General features: G+C 44.4%; 1 long non-coding RNA gene across 3 annotated transcripts in view; it reads right to left on the reverse strand.

The window, feature by feature from the left end:
- Window positions 1-17,110, reverse strand: part of LOC114022363 — a 30,335-nt gene extending 13,225 nt beyond the window's left edge. For 2 of the 3 annotated variants that reach the window (XR_006289783.1, XR_006289782.1), the window contains exon 1: window positions 16,962-17,109. This is a non-coding gene — a long non-coding RNA (uncharacterized LOC114022363). Of the gene's footprint in view, window positions 1-16,961 lie in introns of all 3 variants that reach the window. The other variant, XR_003566475.3, reaches the window with a different exon arrangement.
- Between the last annotated feature and the right edge of the window lie 953 nt (window positions 17,111-18,063).

The raw sequence follows: 18,063 nt of genomic DNA on the forward strand, positions 1-18,063 counted from the left end.
GTTTTTGGTAGCAGTAGAAGGCTGTTATCTATGTGAACCTGCCCCTAGAGGAGCATGGGGGCACTTTGCTAGTGGGTTTCATATACATGTTTGCTGACAACAAGGATAATTGAGGCTCAGGAATCCTTGGTTCAGTTCCAGATTCTGTAGGGGAGTACTCTCTAGTGATTAAAAACTCTTCTACTCCTGTCCCTCCTTCCTTCCCTCCCCAGCTCCTGCCCCTGCATGTAACAGAAACGGCATCACAAGACTTAGGTCATCATCCTCTAGCTTATCACTTCAAAACTGCAACCAAGACCTGATGTTGTCACTTACAGACATATAGGAGTAGAAGGGACTTCGATAGGTCATCTAGTCCAGTTCCCTGCACTGAGGCAGGACTATCTATTATCTGGACCATCCCTGACAGGTGTTTGTCTAACCTGCTCTTAAAAACCTCCAATTATGGATATTCCACAACCTCCCTAGGCAATTTGTTCCAGTGCTTAACTACCCTGACAGAAAAAGTCTTTCCTAATGTCCAACTGAAACCACCCTTGCCGCAGTTTAAGACCATTGCTTCTTGTCCTTTCCTTAGTAGATACGAAAAACAATTAATTACCCTCCTCTTTATAACAACCTTTTACATACTTGAAGGTTGTCCTCATGTCACCCCTTAGTTTTCTCTTCTCCAGACTAAAAACACCCATTTTTTCCAATCCTTCCTCATAGGTCATGTTTCCTAGACCTTTAATCATTTTTGTTACTCTCCTCTGGACTTTTTCCAATTTGTCCACATCCTTCCTGAAGTCTGGTGCCCAGAACTGGATACAATATTCCAGCTTTCAGAGTAACAGCCATGTTAGTCTGTATTCGCGAAAAGAAAAGGAGTACTTGTGGCACCTAAGAGACTAACCAATTTATTTGAGCATGATCATTCGTGAGCTACAGCTCACTTCATCGGATGCATACTGTGGAAATTGCAGAAGACATTATTATATACACAGACACCATGAAACAATACCTCCTCCCACCCCACTCTCCTGCTGGTAATAGCTTATCTAAAGTGATCATCAAGACGGGCCATTTCCAGCACAATTCCAGGTTCTCACCCTCCGCCCCCCCACAGACAAACTCACTCTCTTGCTGGTAATAGCCCATCCAAAGTGACCACTCTCTTCACAATGTGTATGATAATCAAGGTGGGCCATTTCCTGCAGGAATCCAGGTTCTCTCACCCCCTCACCCCCCTCCAAAAACCACACACACAAACTCACTCTCCTGCTGGTAGTAGCCTATCCAAAGTGATCACTCTCCTTACAACGTGCATGAAAATCAAGGTGGGCCATTTCCAGCACAAATACAGGTTTTCTCACCCCCCCACCCCCATACAGGGGACACCATCACAGGACCTAATAACATCAGCCACACTATCAGAGGCTCGTTCACCTGCACATCCACCAATGTGATATATGCCGTCATGTGCCAGCAATGCCCCTCTGCCATGTACATTGGTCAAACTGGACAGTCTCTATGTAAAAGAATAAATGGACACAAATCAGATGTCAAGAATTATAACATTCATAAGCCTGTCGGAGAACACTTCAATCTCTCTGGTCACGCAATCAGAGACATGAAGGTCGCTATCTTACAACAAAAAAAACTTCAAATCCAGAGTCCAGCGAGAAACTGCTGAATTGGAATTCATTTGCAAATTGGATACTATTAATTTAGGCTTAAATAGAGACTGGGAGTGGCCAAGTCATTATGCAAGGTAGCCTATTTCCCCTTGTTTTTTCTTACCCCCCCCCCGCCTTCTGGTTAAACTTGGAAGTGGCCCACCTTGATTGTCATGCACATTGTGGGGAGAGTGGTTAGTTTGGATGAGCTATTGCCAGCAGGAGAGTGTGTTTGTGGGGGAGGGGGGTTAAAAAACCTGGATTTGTGCTGGAAATGGCCCACCTTGATTTTCATGCACGTTGTAAGGAGAGTGGTCACTTTGGATAGGCTACTACCAGCAGGAGAGTGAGTTTGTGTGTGTGTGGTTTTTGGAGGGGGGTGAGGGGGTGAGAGAACCTGGATTCCTGCAGGAAATGGCCCACCTTGATTATCATACACATTGTGAAGAGAGTGGTCACTTTGGATGGGCTATTACCAGCAAGAGAGTGAGTTTGTCTGTGGGGGGGCGGAGGGTGAGAAAACCTGGATTTGTGCTGGAAATGGCCCATCTTGATGATCACTTTAGATAAGCTATTACCAGCAGGAGAGTGGGGTGGGAGGAGGTATTGTTTCATGGTGTCTGTGTATATAATAATGTCTTCTGCAATTTCCACAGTATGCATCCGACGAAGTGAGCTGTAGCTCACGAAAGCTCATGCTCAAATAAATTGGTTAGTCTCTAAGGTGCCCCAAGTACTCCTTTTCTTTTTGCGAATATTCCAGCTGAAGCCTTATCAGTGCTGAGTGAATTGGAAGAATTACTTCTTGCATCTTGCTTACAACACTCCTGCTAATACATCCCAGAATGATGATTGCTTTTTTCACAACAGTGTTACATTGCTGACTCATATTTAGTTTGTGATCAACTATAATGCCCAGATCCTTTTCTGCCTATTCTGTCCTAGGCAGTCCTTTCCCATTTTGTATATGTGCAATTGATTATTCTTTTTTAAGTGGAGTACTTTGCATTTGTCCTATTGAATTTCATCCTATGTACTTCAGATCATTTTGCCAGTTTGTTCAGATCATTTTTAATTTTAATCTTATCCTCCAAAGCACTTGCAACTCCTTCCAGCATGGTATCGTATGCAAACTTTATGTATTCTCTATGCCGTTATTCCAACCATTTATGAAGATATTGAACAGAAGCGGAACCAGGACAGATCTCTGCAGAACCCCACTCAATATACCCTTCCAGCTTGATTGTGAGCAATCAATGATGACTCTGAGTACACTTTTCCAGCCAGTTCTGCACCCACATTATAGTAGGTTCACGCAGGCTGTATTTCTCTAGTTTGTTTATGAGAAGGTTATATAAGACAGTATCAAAAGTCTAACTAAAGTCAAGATATGACATCTACTGCTTTCCCCCATCCATAAGGCTTGTTATGCTGTTAAAGAAGAATATTAGGTTGGTTTGACATGATTTGACTAATCCATGTTGACTGTACTTATCGCCTTATCTTCTAGGTGCTTACAAATTGATTGTTTGATTATTTGCTCCATTATCTTTCCAGGTGGAGAAGTTAAGCTGACTGGTCTGCAATTCCCTGGGTTGTCCTTATTCCTCTTTTTATAGAGTTACTATATTCACCCTTTTCCAGTCCTCTGGGATCTCTCCCATCCTCCACGAGTTCTCAAAGATAATTGCTAATGGCTCAGATATCTCTTCAGCCAGTTCCTTAAGTATTTTGGAGATATTTCATCAACCCTGCCAACTTGAAAACATCTCACTTATCTAAAGAATGAGGAGTACTTGTGGCACCTTAGAGACTAATTTCAGAGTAGCAGCCGTGTTAGTCTGTATCCGCAAGAAAAAAAGGAGTACTTGTGGCACCTTAGAGACTAACAAATTTATTTGAGCATAAGCTTTCATGAGCTACAGCTCACTTCATCATGAAAGCTTTTGCTCAAATATATTTGTTAGATGCATCCAATGAAGTGAGCTGTAGCTCATGAAAGCTTATGCTCAAATAAATTTGTTAGTCTCTAAGGTGCCACAAGTACTCCTTTTCTTAGAGACTAACAAATTTATTTGGGCATAAGCTTTTGTGAGCTAAAACCCACCTCATCAGATGCATGCAATGGAAAATACAGTAGGAAGATATATATATATACACACACAGAGAACATGAAAAAATGGGTGTTGCCATGCCAACTATAACTAGACTAATCAATTACGGTGGGATCGATCTAAGTTACGCAACTTCAGCAGGAGAAAAAAAAAAACTTTTGTAGTGATAATCAGGATGGCCCATTTCCAACAGTTGACAAGAAGGTGTGAGTAACAGTAGAGGAAAAATTAGCACAGGGAAATAGTTTTTACTTTGTGTAATGACCCCATCCATTCCCAGTCTTTATTCAAGCTTAATTTAATGGTGTCCAGTTTGCAAATTAATTCCAATTCTGCGCTCTCTCATTGGAGTCTGTTTCTGAAGTTTTTTTGTTGGAGTATTGCGACTTTCAGGTCTGTAATTGAGTGACCAGGGAGGTTGAAGTGTTCTCCGACTGGTTTTTGAACATTATAATTCTTGACTTCTGATCTGTGTCCATTTATTCTTTTGTGTAGAGACTGTCCGGTTTAGCCAATGTACGTGGCAGAGGGGCATTGCTGGCACATGATGGCATATATCACATTGGTAGATGTGCAGGTGAACAAGCCTCTGATGGTGTGGCTGATGTGATTAGATCCTATGATGGTGTCCCTTGAATAGATATGTGGGCAGATTTGGCAATGGGCTTTGTGGAAAGGCAGTCAGACTTGATGGTATATCTAATGAACTATTATTACACTTCAGGACAAGAGCACAAAAGTGGCTGCTTGACTTCACACTGCATCCATGCAAGAGTTGATACCGAGGCTGTTGAGACAGGCCCAAGTGGTTGCACTACTCAAACCACATAAAGCCCTAACTCTGCAAAGAGTTTCTGACCAATATCTTTACTCTACTCTGCTTACAAGCAATGTGCATACATGATAATGGGTAGAACAGCGCCATTAGCAGACAGGCAGCTGACTGATGACTGAGCTGGTTTCCCTCCAAGATGTTTATGCTGTGACTAAGTTGTAAACCTAACTCAGTACATCAAAGATGGTTTCAAAACCTACAAAGTTGCAGGGGCTGTGTTTTTTTGATCTGTCAGCTGCTTATGACATGGTGAACCATTGTGCACTTCTACTGAAACTGGCAAGAATTCAGAGAAATAGCAAGATAATCCAGGACTCCTCCTTCCTGTTTGAGAATCAACATTTCTGTGTTGAGATGGATGGTGGGAAAAAATTGATGGAAAAAGTGGAATGGATTGCCCCAAGACTCAGTGCTATCACCCTTGCTGTTTAATGTACGCACAAATGACCAACCAGAATTCCTTGATGTGTGAAGATTCAGTTATGCAGATGATCTTTGCATTGCCACAAGACTTAGGTTCCATGTGACATGTAGCCAATGCCGAAGTTTGAATATTTCTAGTGATAATCATAAATTTCCAACATGGCTTCATACTGTTTCAGTGAGGGCTGAAATGATCCCAAAGTATTGTAAAGTTTAGCAACTTCTGAGGTGGAATGCAGCAGTGATTTAAGGCTCATCCAAAGCCCTCACTGTCAATGGAAAGAGTCCCTTTGACTTCAGTTTGCTTTAGATAAAGCCCTAAGAGTACAGTATCGTGCAGTAATTCAGGCCATATTGTGAAGAAGAATATCATCCCCACGGAAACTGTTAGATCTCGCATGGCTCATTATGGATATATTTTAGGTATGGGGGTAGTGAGTACAAATTTCAGGTGCGGGTGTGTGTATGTACACATGCACTCAGATAGCCAAGCTGAAATGTCTGGTCAAGGTACTCACTGGAATCCACAACACTGCAGCAATGCAAAAGGAGGCTTTGATTGATTGCTTTATTTCTGTTAGCTAAAGGACCAGATCCTCAGCTGGCAGGAGCTCCATGGACTCTCATAAGGTCATACCAGTTTGCAGCAGTAGGGAGTCTGGCATAAGTCTCTCTATAGAGGAGCATAATGAGCGTGGAGGGCTGCTGAACTGCACTGTCAACTTAGCAAATGGCAATGTCAAGGGCATTAAACCATTAAATGAGATGTCCCCTTGACTTCTAAAAGAGCTCAGCTCAGAATTAAACACTGCACTCCCAGAGCAGAAACCTAATGAACTTTTGATGAACTGGGATAGAGGCAGACAGTTGCCTCTATTGAATCAGTGTCCTAGAAGGCTGGCTTTATTAATGAATGTTTTATAGACAGAGAGACTGGCTGAATCAGAGATTTCAGACATGAGCTGTGTGGGTTTTTTTTAATTTTATTTTAATTGCATTTTCAAGAGTTCACAGGAGAAATCTGTGAAGGGTCAGAAATGGCGAGGCTTAGGAAAGAATTTCAGGCATCTTTGACCATCTCAGTCTTAGACTCAGTCATGACCGTTCAAGAAATGCTGATAATGGGATCTTGGAATTGCCTTACAGGATTAGAAGCCCCCCCCTTTTATTTGCTGAAGAGGATCCATATGTACATATGGAGGGGACTGTACAAGTTCTTTTGGGGGTCAGCAGAAGCAGCTCACCCAGTTTCCATGCTGTGGCAAACCACCATGAGCCTTAAACAAGTGCTGAGGTGGTTTACAGGTGGCTGCTGTAGGAGATGCACAATTACCCCACTGCTGTTCCTGTCTGATTGGTGGGATTTATATTTAATCTGGAGCCTAGTCAAGTCTTGTGAATCCCTCGGAGTAGATGGGAGTTGCTTCCTTTTTGTCTGGAGATGAGGATGGAGAAAAGCTGAGCTGCTTTGCTGACTCAGGCCTGGTCTACACTGAGGGGGGTGATCGATCTAAGTTACGTAACTTCAGCTACGTGAATAACATAGCTGAAGTCGATGTACTTAGATCTACTCACTGCGGTGTCTTCACTGAGGTGAGTCGACAGCTGACACTCCCCCATCAAATCCGCCTGCGCCTCTTGCTCCGGTGGAGTACCAGAGTCGACGGGAGAGCGCTTGGTGGTCGATTTTATCGTGTCTAGTCTAGACACGATAAATCGACCCCCGCTGGATCGATCGCTGCCCATCGATCCAGCGGGTAATGTAGACAAGCCCTCAGTTAGACAGGACAGCTGGCCTAGTTAACCTTAAGTGAGACCCATTAAGGTTGCATGTTAGAAAGCTGTCTCCAGGAGGGTTTGACCTAAATGAGGACTTAAAGGTTTGGTCTCTAATGCCTAAGATCTAAGTAGAATGATCCCTATCTAATAAGAATGCCAGGCAACTTCTGGGGCTATGGGAAGTTAGGAGCCTAAAAATCTTTGAGGATTTGCACCTTTGTTTGTATTTAATCAGACTTACTAGAGAGAGAATGAATAGGACAGGGAACCTAGGAAGCTGGGACAGAGACCTCCTGAGGCAAAGATATTGGGGGCCTAACTAGGAAACAGAGCTTTGTCCTCTGCCAGCCTCAGTCTCGTTATCAATAATGTCAGCACTTTTAAGAAAGCAGGGGAGAAATATATTACAGCATATTTATCATACAGGATCAAAACATTAGTTCATCTAATCTGATATTACAAAGGAAGGCAACAAAAAACAAAACCCCATCATGCATCTTATTATATATGTCATACTGTACATGGGGAAAAGGAGTTGGGAGGAATTTCCTTCCTGACCCCTGCAGACAACTAGTTTACACCCTGAAGCATGGAATTTAGTTACCCTCACTTTAGCAGCATAACCACAAATGGTCTTCTTGTTCACATAATTGCAGACAATGGATCTTGAGATAAACTCGGAGAAAATCTCAACAAGTATTTAGTGGTACATCATGATGACCACTTTGTCTTAGGTTGGTTGTTAAATGTTTTAGGCACCTTACAGAAAACACAGTAGAAACAAACAAGTTCTGCTCTCAGTAATACTGGCATAAAGCCAGAGTGACTTCACGATATTCATTGGAATGGTACTGTGAATGGTATTGAGAGTGGAATTTGGCCCTAAGTGTCTAACTGGCCTTCTCAGCATGTAAATATTTGCTTTGCTTTACCTTCACCTTCAGGTACTCAGTTCAGTAACCCACCAAATAGCAACAATGAACACAATGATTGTTCATGATCACCTTACGTATTGTTTTACTGCCATTAATCGCATGCTTCTGTCATGCTGCTTTTTATCCTGCTGCTATGTTGAGTGATTTGTTGTTTGTGTACACAGTGGTGGCAATTGTACCTCCAAATTAGGTGCTCTCTTGCCACTAGGTTTTTTCCACCTCTCTCTGCATGCATCAGGCCTCATTTTTCACAAATGTGTGAGAGTCATTGAGCGTGTAAAAATGAGCTCTTGATTTGCAGCTGTAATTACACCCACTGTACCCACAAACTAAAAATCACTCCAACTACTGTCAGCATAAAAAAGGGCATGACGCAAGCAAAAGATCACTGACATTAACACAAGAGACAAGGTAATTGTGTCCCACGCTATTTACTCTTTGTTCTTTAGTACTATTTGATGGGCTGCTTCAGAAAGTTCCTGAAGATTAAGGAAAAGCAAATCAGGTATTTGCATGCACAAACCACACAGAACCAGATCCTGAGGTGCTATAACTAACTCAAGCCATGCAGCTGAGACTCTGGTCCATAGGCCCAAGGGTTTTTTTATACTACACCAGTATTAATCCAGTCACATCATTCTAGAGTCCAAACTCCCATCAGTGAAATGACTGGATTTTCCCTGGTGTAACAGTGAACAAGACCAGGCCCATAGCTGTCTATTTGCACATACCAACAGCCAGTAGGTGCATGCTATCTCAGTAATTTGCACACACACAGCAGAGGTGCACAATTGTGCATTTGTGTTTGCATGCCTGGCTTTGAAAATTGGGCCCCCAAAATCTAAAATCACATCAAACGTGCTGTGCTTTCTAAAATGAACATGGGGGAAGGTTAGATGCAATTTAAAAGGGGCAAACTCTGATTTCCTTTTAAAGTCAGAAATGAATGAAATGCTTCCCCAAAATTGAGACCGCAGAGCCATATCCCGAGGATCCCTTCTGTCTATGTAACTCCCAGGCTCCAGAAGGCCCAGTCCTGTAGATCGAACAGGTAAGATGGCATGTAGGGGCCCAGACACGCACTAAGAAGCTGCACTTAAAATATGAGAGGTGTGTGAGGTCTTTAAAAAAAAAAAAACTTCCTTCAAATAATAGCACCCGCGAACCCACTATTTTATGACTTCAACAAGAAGCTAAAGGGGGGGGGGAAAAGGTATAAAAGAGGCAGCAGCAAGTCTAAATGAAACAAACAGAACGAGAGGTTTCAGAGTAACAGCTGTGTTAGTCTGTATTCGCAAAAAGAAAAGGAGTACTTGTGGCACCTTAGAGACTACCAATTTATTTGAGCATAAGCTTTCGTGAGCTACAGCTCACTTCATCGGATGCATACTGTGGAAAGTGTAGAAGATCTTATTATATACACACAAAGCATGAAAAAATACCTCCTCCCACCCCACTCTCCTGCTGGTAATAGCTTATCTAAAGTGACCACTCTCCTTACAATGTGTATGATAATCAAGCTGGGCCATTTCCATCATACACATTGTAAGGAGAGTGGTCACTTTAGATAAGCTATTACCAGCAGGAGAGTGGGGTGGGAGGAGGTATTTTTTCATGCTTTGTGTGTATATAATAAGATCTTCTACACTTTCCACAGTATGCATCCGATGAAGTGAGCTGTAGCTCACGAAAGCTTATGCTCAAATAAATTGGTAGTCTCTAAGGTGCCACAAGTACTCCTTTTCTTTAAGCAGAATGAGGTTTCCTAAGGTGAGTTTTGCCAGAGGAGGAGGCTGTAAATCATCATTCTACAAGGCTGGCTCAGGGGCTGCTGCAGCAGCAGAAGGAGGGAAGGATGACTCGTGGGATATCAAGGAGGGACCAGACTCAGGCTCTTGCTTTCCTAGCCAGCAGGTCTGAGAGCTTGGCAGAGGAGGCAGAATGCTCTCCGCTCCTGGGGCATGAGAGGAGGGTGGGATTTGCATCACTCAGCTGCAAAACCTGCTGCCTAGCCAGAAGCCCTTTCAGAGACGTGCTAACAGAAGTATGACGTGGCTCTGTGAGGGCTGGGTATGTGGAGGTTGTGTTTGTGCATGTTCTCATATTAGAGGGGGCCCTAGACAAAGCCCAGAGCTGAATACTCCTGAATTGAAAAGGACAGGAATTTTCCAACCCTGTTTTTCAAAGGAAAATAGTGATTCATTGATTCAGCTCAAACTTTTTATGGGAATGTACCAGTTACAATGAAACTTCTTCCTGGAGAGGTTCTCTAATCCAGGTGAGAAAGAGAGAGAGATCCATATCCATCCCAGTATAGTCACATCTGAGTTGGAGTGGGACATTGTGGATCCTGGATGAGTACCCTAATCACTTGGGTATTAGCTATGCTGGAGTGTGTCTCTGGTGTGGGTTTTATTTTATTTTTTTTTAAATAAAATAATCTCAAAAGGTCTCAGTTTTGTCCAGTGTCAAATGGACTATTTCCTGCTCAGCTGTACTCCCAAAGCTTTGGGAGGATTGGGAATATGGATCAAATTTCCTGGCTTTCAGCTCCACAGGGCCAAGGGGACCATGCTGCAGAGGTAGAACTCCCTCTTCTGTGTGCATAAATTGAAAGGATCGTGGGGCCTTTAAAATTGGAAGCTTAGATGTTGCAGATTACTATAAAATGCAGAAAGTGTGGAGAGAGAGACTAAAATCCTGGGATCTGCAATTTTTCCCCATGCCCCAATTTCTACCTGTTCCTGACATAAAGGTATCTCCCCCATTGAGGATTTGGCTGTGTTGCCAGGAGACACTTTTATAATCTCTGTGCAAATTGTCCCAGCAGCAGCTTCTGTCTGTCTCTGCCCTTTAATCAGGTCTGGCAGGAAGCATATGCAGTGATGTTCCAAAGGGGCAGGCTTTATTCTGTTGAAGAAACTTTAGCAGATGTCCACTGAGCATGCTTGTGTAACAAACCTTGTTCATGAACACTACGGGCTTGTCTACATTACCCACTGGATTAACAGGCAGCGATTGATCCCGGGGAGGGGAGGGGGGGGTGATTTATCGCATCGAGTCTAGACACGATAAATCGACCGCTGAGCGCTCTGTCAACTCCAGTACTCCACCAGGGTGAGAGGCACAGGAGGAGGTCACAGGAGAGCATCAGCTGTTGACTTACGGCAGCAAAGACACCGTGGTAAGTAGATCTAAGTGCGTTGACTTCAACTACATTATTCACATAGCTGAAGCTGCGCAACTTAGATCGCTCCCCCACCCCCACATGTAGACCAGGCCTTACACTCATCAGGAAGAGCTGAACTAGGGATTTTCAGCACCATAGGCCCATACTCTCTGGGTGCCCCAGGGCTAGAGTACCCACAGGGGAAAAATGGTGGGTGCTGAGCCTCCACCAGCAGCCCTCAATTGGCTCCCTCCATAGCACATCCTGCCCACCAGCAAGCCCCATAGATCAGCTCCTCCCCTTCCTGCCCACCACTATCAGCAGTTTTGTAGCATTCAGGAGGCTCTGGGTGGGAGGAGCAAGGAAGTGGAGTGCTCAGGGGGAGGGAGGCAGAACTGGGCAGGAAAAGGTGGGGCAGGGCTGGGGCCATGGGGTAAGGGGTGGAGTGGGGGCTGAGCATCCCCCTCCCCCTGCACTTTGGAAAGTTGGCACCTGTGTTCAGGATCTACCATCTGAATTAAAATAGATCCTTAGGTGAGAGCAAGTAGGAGGTGGTTATAATTACTGTCCATACACCTGAATTAGGCCAGTGAATTATGCTCAGAAATAGAGCTGAGCAAACAAGAAGTTTTTTGGTTTGCTGGCAATTCTGAAAATGATTTCATTTAAAAAATTTTTTTGCTGAATCAAAAAAATTGTTTCAGGTCCAACAACACATGGTTTAGATTGAGCATTTTTTTTAAAAAAAATGCTCAATTACAGGAGATTTCTAAAGGAAATGTTTTGAAAATGTCAACTTTTTAGTTTACTGAAACAATTTGGAGAAAAAACATTTCCCTCCCCAAAAAAGTTTGTTGGAAAATTTCACCCAATTCTGCTCAGAATGATTCCCCCCCCCCCCCCAATTAAATTAGGTGCCCAATTAAATTAGGTGGGGTTTTTTGTAATAAAGTTTTCCTATTAGGGGTATGCAAAGCAAACATCCTTAATGAGGATGAGTTCCAGGCCAGGTTTCACATGTCACTCATTTTTTTCCCTGTAGCCCTGCTTTGGATTTTGTTTTTTAAAATATACCTAAGGATGGAATTTTATATTTTTGGTAATGGTAAAAATGTAATTCCCCAGCCCCAATTACTCAAACAGCCGAAGGGAGTTCGCTCAAACTTTCCAAAACAACAAACCAACCTCCAGGCAAAGACCAAAAATGGAAAATTTCAGCCTTAAGGGTGAATGTTTCAGAAAGCCATGAACCTGTGAAAATGGATTTATGAGGGTTCACTCCTTTCCCATTAACTAGTAGGTGCTACAACAACATAGGATTGCTCACAAAGGCACAAGTCTGAGCCAAGCCGTGGATAGCTGATCCAGTCATGTTTTTCCCACTCCCACCTTAAGGGTAACCAGTCTCTTGTGAGGGAGATGCACTTACCCAGCATTGGGTGGTATGTCGGGGGAAAAGAAACCTTGAGAGATAGGGAGAGTGGCCAAATCTAGAGATGTGACATGTACATACACATTACATATAAACACATGCACCTACATACATTGCTAAACCCATCTGCATATAGACAGACTCATAACCTTCCCCCACTTTACACACCCATGGTCATCTCCACATATTTGTCTTCAAAAATGTCAATTCCCAAGTCTGACCTGCTGGGAAATGAGTGCATCAAGTCTACTATAGTTTCTGCCCAAATCATTTCCCTTGTATTCTTCCCCCCATCCCTGCACTGCATTCTGAAGATCATACAAATGTATTCCTAGGAAGCAGTGCCGAATGACTTCCTTAGAGAAACGTGCTAGATAATATGAGAAAGACATGAGTAACAGAACTTTTTGAGAGCCAATAGTATTTTTGTGGAAACATTTCTATCTGTGGGAGCCTGAAAGAGGAATGATTCATATTAAATATGAATGTGCCAGAGAACTGGGGGAGGAGGGTAGAATGTGGGGGAGACACGCAAATCTGAGCCCAGCAGTCCCTGCCTGTAAGAGAGGAAATGATAAAGCATGAATCTTTCAACAGCCATATACAATCATCAAAAGTACTAAAGAGTGAGTAATACATTGCGGAAGAACACAAACTAGAGAATAAGGAGTGCTTGAAAGTGTCAGCTTGGCAGCAAACAAGGTTTGTGAGGGTTAAGATCAAGGGCTAGCAGCCACAAAAGCTGGGTTCCACTCCTAGCTCTTCTGCTGACTTCCTGTGCAAGGTGGGACAAGTTTTAACCCCCCCGTCTCAGCTTTCCCTATGTATAAAATGACACTAAGACTTTCCTGCGAGGATTGGTGTGAGGCTTAATACATTAATGTTGGCCAGTAGCTGCCACTTAGGAGGAGAGCTGAGTGGTCAGCCACCAGTGGGAGAGGAAAGCCCAGCCTGGCAGCAAGGTAGCATAGGAAGAGGGATAGTACAGAAGCACATACAAAGGCATGGAAGATGGAGTGAGGTGGGAAAAGTGGACAATCTGACTTTTTAAAAAAAAAAAGAGGACAAAACCCTTCTCACATTAAACACAGCAAATATGTCATGAGGCTGATGGGACTTGTGCTCCCAACTCACTGAGACTTTTGACAATCCCACCCTAAATCCTTCCCTGATGTTACTTTTCCCTGTGAGCAAATGCTGCAGCAGCCACAAGGATGTTTAGGATCACGCTTAGGAAGTGTAAGACTTAGTCTCCACTTAAAAGTTTTATGGTCATCACTGTGTTGGTTGCGGAGAGGGAGCAGATTTTTGCTGACATAACTATAAAGGTAAAAACCCTAGTACAGATACAGTTCTATCAGTATAAAAGTGTTTACATGAGTATGGATTATGCTGGTTTCTTGAATCAGTGTAACCTGTACTTCTATACTGGAATAGCTGCATCAGCACGAGTGGGATTTTGCTGCTTTAACTATACTGTGCAGTTAAACTAGCAAAACTTTAAAGTTTAGACAAAGCCTATGAAAAGTCAGGACAAGATGACTGAGCCTCTGATCTAAGACACTAAAACATTAGACTTTTTAAAATTAAACTAAAAGAAGAAAATGTTTATGGTTAATGTAAGCTGCAGAACGAACAATTACTAGAGTATAAGACATCTACATAGTCGAAAGTGGCAAGACTCCAAAGCTCATCTCTTTAGGCTGTCCTACAGATTCCTATTGAAGGTCAACAGTTCAGGGTACACAAAGCTTTCGTCTCATGAAATAAAATGTATACGCATATATTTAATGTACGCTTGAGACACCTCCCTCACTTAGTGGCTCTTGACAATCCCACCCTTTAGTCTCTACAAGTATTTTAAAGGCATAAAAGTGGATTGATTGTGTCAGGTGTTGCCAGGGGGCACAGCTAAAGCATCTGGAACCTTAGGTTATGTCTACACTGCAATAAAAAAAACTCATTGCTGGCCTGTGCCAGCTTGTGGGACTTGGGCTAAGGGGCTGATTAATTGCTGTTTAGATTTTGGGCACAGGCTGGAGCCCAGGTTCTGGGACCCTCCCACCTTGCAGGGTCCTAGAGCCTGGGCTCCCACCCAAGCCCAAATCTTTACACTGCAAACAGCCCCTTAGCCTGAGGCCCTTGGCCCACATCAGCTGGCACGGTCCTCCCACAGGTTTTTATTTGCAGTGTAGACATACCCTTAATGGGTTCAGTTCTCAAGTGGTTCAGGACCCGAACTGGTTTTGTTTCCAAAGATTTGGCAGCAAAGCATCCTGGCCGGTTTTCCTGGAGGCTCAAACTCAGTAGATTCAAATCTGCAAAGGGAAGCCCTGACCACCTAGCCCTAGCCCAAGGGCCACCTTACTTAAGTTAGCTTCTGTGTAGTTACTTTTCATGTCTAGGGAACCTATGGGCGCCAATTCTGCTCCTGGTTCTGGCCACTAGACCCTGCTTTGTAAGGTCTGTAAATGATCTGCAAGGGGACAGGGAGGAAAGCCTCCAGTGCAGGAACGCTGGCCTTATGCTACCCTCTCCCTTGCAAGCCCCAGTTTACAGGATCTGTTGGGGGCAAGAGGGGCAGTGGCCATAGCATGCAGTTCTGTGGGGGACTATGATCCACAATGCAGCCCATAGGCAGCCCTGAGGTGGTTATTCTAAGCTAAACCAACCCCTGGGACTGCTTTAGGTTATGTCCAGGATTGTTTTGGACCGAATAGCAGCCTGGAATCTGAGGGTATGTCCGCGCTGCAATCAGAGGTGTGACTGCAGCACATGTAGACATAACCCGCACTCGCTTGCTCAAATAAAAATATCAGTGAAACTGTGGCAGCATGGGCTGTACAATCCCACTCAGGACCCTGGGTATGTACTCCAGCAGCTAGCCTGTGCTGCCGTAGCGTCACTGCTCTTGTTATTTGAGCTGGCTAGATCAAAGCTAGCTTGAGAATGTCTATACGTGCGATAGTCACACCTTTGATTTCAGTGTAGGCATACCCTGGGAAGCACAAAAGTGGCTTAAAACTCCCTTTGCCCACTCCCCTGGGCTACATCTTCTGTTCTGGACCTCCCCGTAGGTAAGGGACAAAAGATCTGATCTAGTTACTACATGTTTATTCTTGTCAGCCTTTGCTAGAGACTTTTTGGTTTTAATGAAGGTGCTCAGATCTCTCAGGATGGGGGAGTGAGACAGATTTGGGCCAAAAAGCTCATTGCATGCTCTCTATTTGCCTTTGGTTGTGCTCCTGTGCATCTGTGCTGTGGTTGTGCTGTAACTGCATCTGACATCCCCTGAGGTCTCTTATTGTGTGCTCGAACAGGGACTTTTTGCTGCACACTATATTTAGGTTACAGATTTGCATCATCAGTTTGTGGGTCTTAGTGAGCATAAAGCTCACTTGTTGCACCAAACATATGGTTCTGACAGCCCTTGAATTTCTGTGTGTAATGTGCTGGAGGATGCTGTGCTGGAAGAGAAAAAAACAGCTGTCAAAAATCCATTTGACATTTAAAAAAGGAAGTTATGAAAAAAATGGAGTCACAGAGCTGGAACCAGAATGGGGCACATTCCAGCTTGCACTTGAGTCAATGGACTTCAGTTGGAGTTGGATAGGATCCCAAATCCAATCACCGCACAGGCTTTGGGTACTAGAAATCAGAACCTGGATCTGAATTGCACAGGTGCCCCCAAATCTTTATAACAGGCAGCACTCCCTCCCCCACTCTCAAGGGCCAACTGCCCCTGCACTGTGAGAGGTTTAAAATCCAGGTGTGCATACCATGGCTAGAACGTAATTTAAAAAATTCCTGTTGAAGTGGATTTTTCAGAGGTACTGAACACACAGACATCCCATCAACTGCAATTGAAGTTGTTAGGCACTCCCAACTTCTGAAAAACAGGCTCATTTTGTTGCTTAATCACTAAGACACCTTTTTAAGCAATGTCTATTTCAGCTTAAACTCCTTTATAGGGTCTTGTGGCAGGCCTGGTTCCACACCACCCTATTGTGGTGGGGTTGGATGGGGCATCCACACCTTATCACTCACAAGTTCACAGGCCCGCCTCTGTGGGCAGCCGGTTGCAGTCTAATGGCCTCACGCCACACAATCACCCCGTGGTCAGGGTAGTGCAGCCTAGCAGGCTGAGTCCAGGTAATTCACCCCCAAGCAACATGGCAATGTGGCCCAATGGCAAGGGTCCATATAAATCCCTCCCCATGTGGGAACAGTGCAGCCTAATGTCCAGAGTCCATATGATCCCCTTGCAAGCAGGGCAGTGCAGCCTAGTGGTCAGAGTCCAGGTAACTCACCCCCTAGCATTAGGGCAGTGTGGCCCAATGGCCAAGGTCCATACAAATCACACCCCATGTGGGAGCAATGCAGCATAATGGCTAGAGTACATACAATCCCCTCACAAGTGCAGTAGTGCAGCCTAGCAGCCACAGTCCATAGGATTCCCACAGTGCAGCAGGGGGGCCCAGGCCCACCCTCTCCACCAGGTCCCAACCCAGGTAGTGGCAAGTTCCCCTTGCTACCAGCTCAGCAGGGGAGCCACCCACAACATGCCAAGCATCTGATACTGTTTGCCTCTGAAGTTCCCCTGGGTCACATCCTACCATAAACACTGGGCTCTCCACTTCAGGCAGTCCTCTGTCTGGGTATCAGGGTGCATCCCAGCTTAGCTGGCCTCTGTATCCTGGTGCGCTGGCTGGCTCTTCCACCTCAAGAGCTAGCAGCATGCCTCCTTCCCCTCCAGCATTCAGCCCAGACTGAGCAGCTCCGCAGGCTTTTATACCTGTTCTCCAGCTGGAGCATGTCCAGCAGAGCTTCCAGGGCATGGCTTCCTCTGCTAGGAAGGAAGGGTTAACCCCTGCAGTACCAGCGCGGGGCCACTCTGCCCCATCACAGGTCTCTTTCTAAAAAAACCACACACAAAAACCCCACTCTTTACAAGAAAGCATGTGGGTGACAAAATGGAAAAACTAGTTACCAGTGATTCACAGATAGATCATAAAAATATGTAGCTATTGTTCCTTTATTTATGCCCCAGCTGGGAAGAATTGTTTGGGAGAGGAAGCAGGAAGATAAACAAACATTTCCAACATGCAATAGTGAAGGCTCCATTCCAAATTTGTCAACCCCCTGAATACAGCTATTAGACCCTCATTTGCTGTGTGTACATTCCTAGCCAGAGCCCAGGAGGTCCCAGGAATTGAGTTGCAGTGCAGTTAAATGCAAGTCAGAGCTGGGTTTCTGCACGTAGACACACACACATACATATAGTGCTGAAGGGGAGTACAGTAGACGGCTCAAGGGATTGCTATGGGCTGTAATGCCTTTCACCTGTAGATCACTGGTTCAACTGCAGATCATCAGGAGTGGGAACATAACATATTGTAACATTATTGACTAGTAGGCCACTGATTTACACCTGGCCTGTGTCAGTAGAAGCTGGACATTATTACCTCTAGAAAGTCTCATTTCTCATGGAGGTCATTGTTTTGAATCTGGCCCTGCTGCTAATGGCTGGAAGTCAGGACCACCTGATAGTGGCTGGTTAGTGGCTCATATGAAATAATCTTGATGCTGTCGGTGGGGTTCCTACTAGAACACAGAAATGACCATTTAATTGCCACCATTCATGATAGCCTCAGTAGAGAGGCCAAGGACTGAGCTTGGTGTGGGGACAGCAATACCTTAAGTGGAGCTAGAGAGAGT

This window comes from Chelonia mydas, chromosome 3 (assembly GCF_015237465.2).
Source record: "Chelonia mydas isolate rCheMyd1 chromosome 3, rCheMyd1.pri.v2, whole genome shotgun sequence".
Taxonomy (NCBI): Eukaryota; Metazoa; Chordata; order Testudines; family Cheloniidae; genus Chelonia; species Chelonia mydas.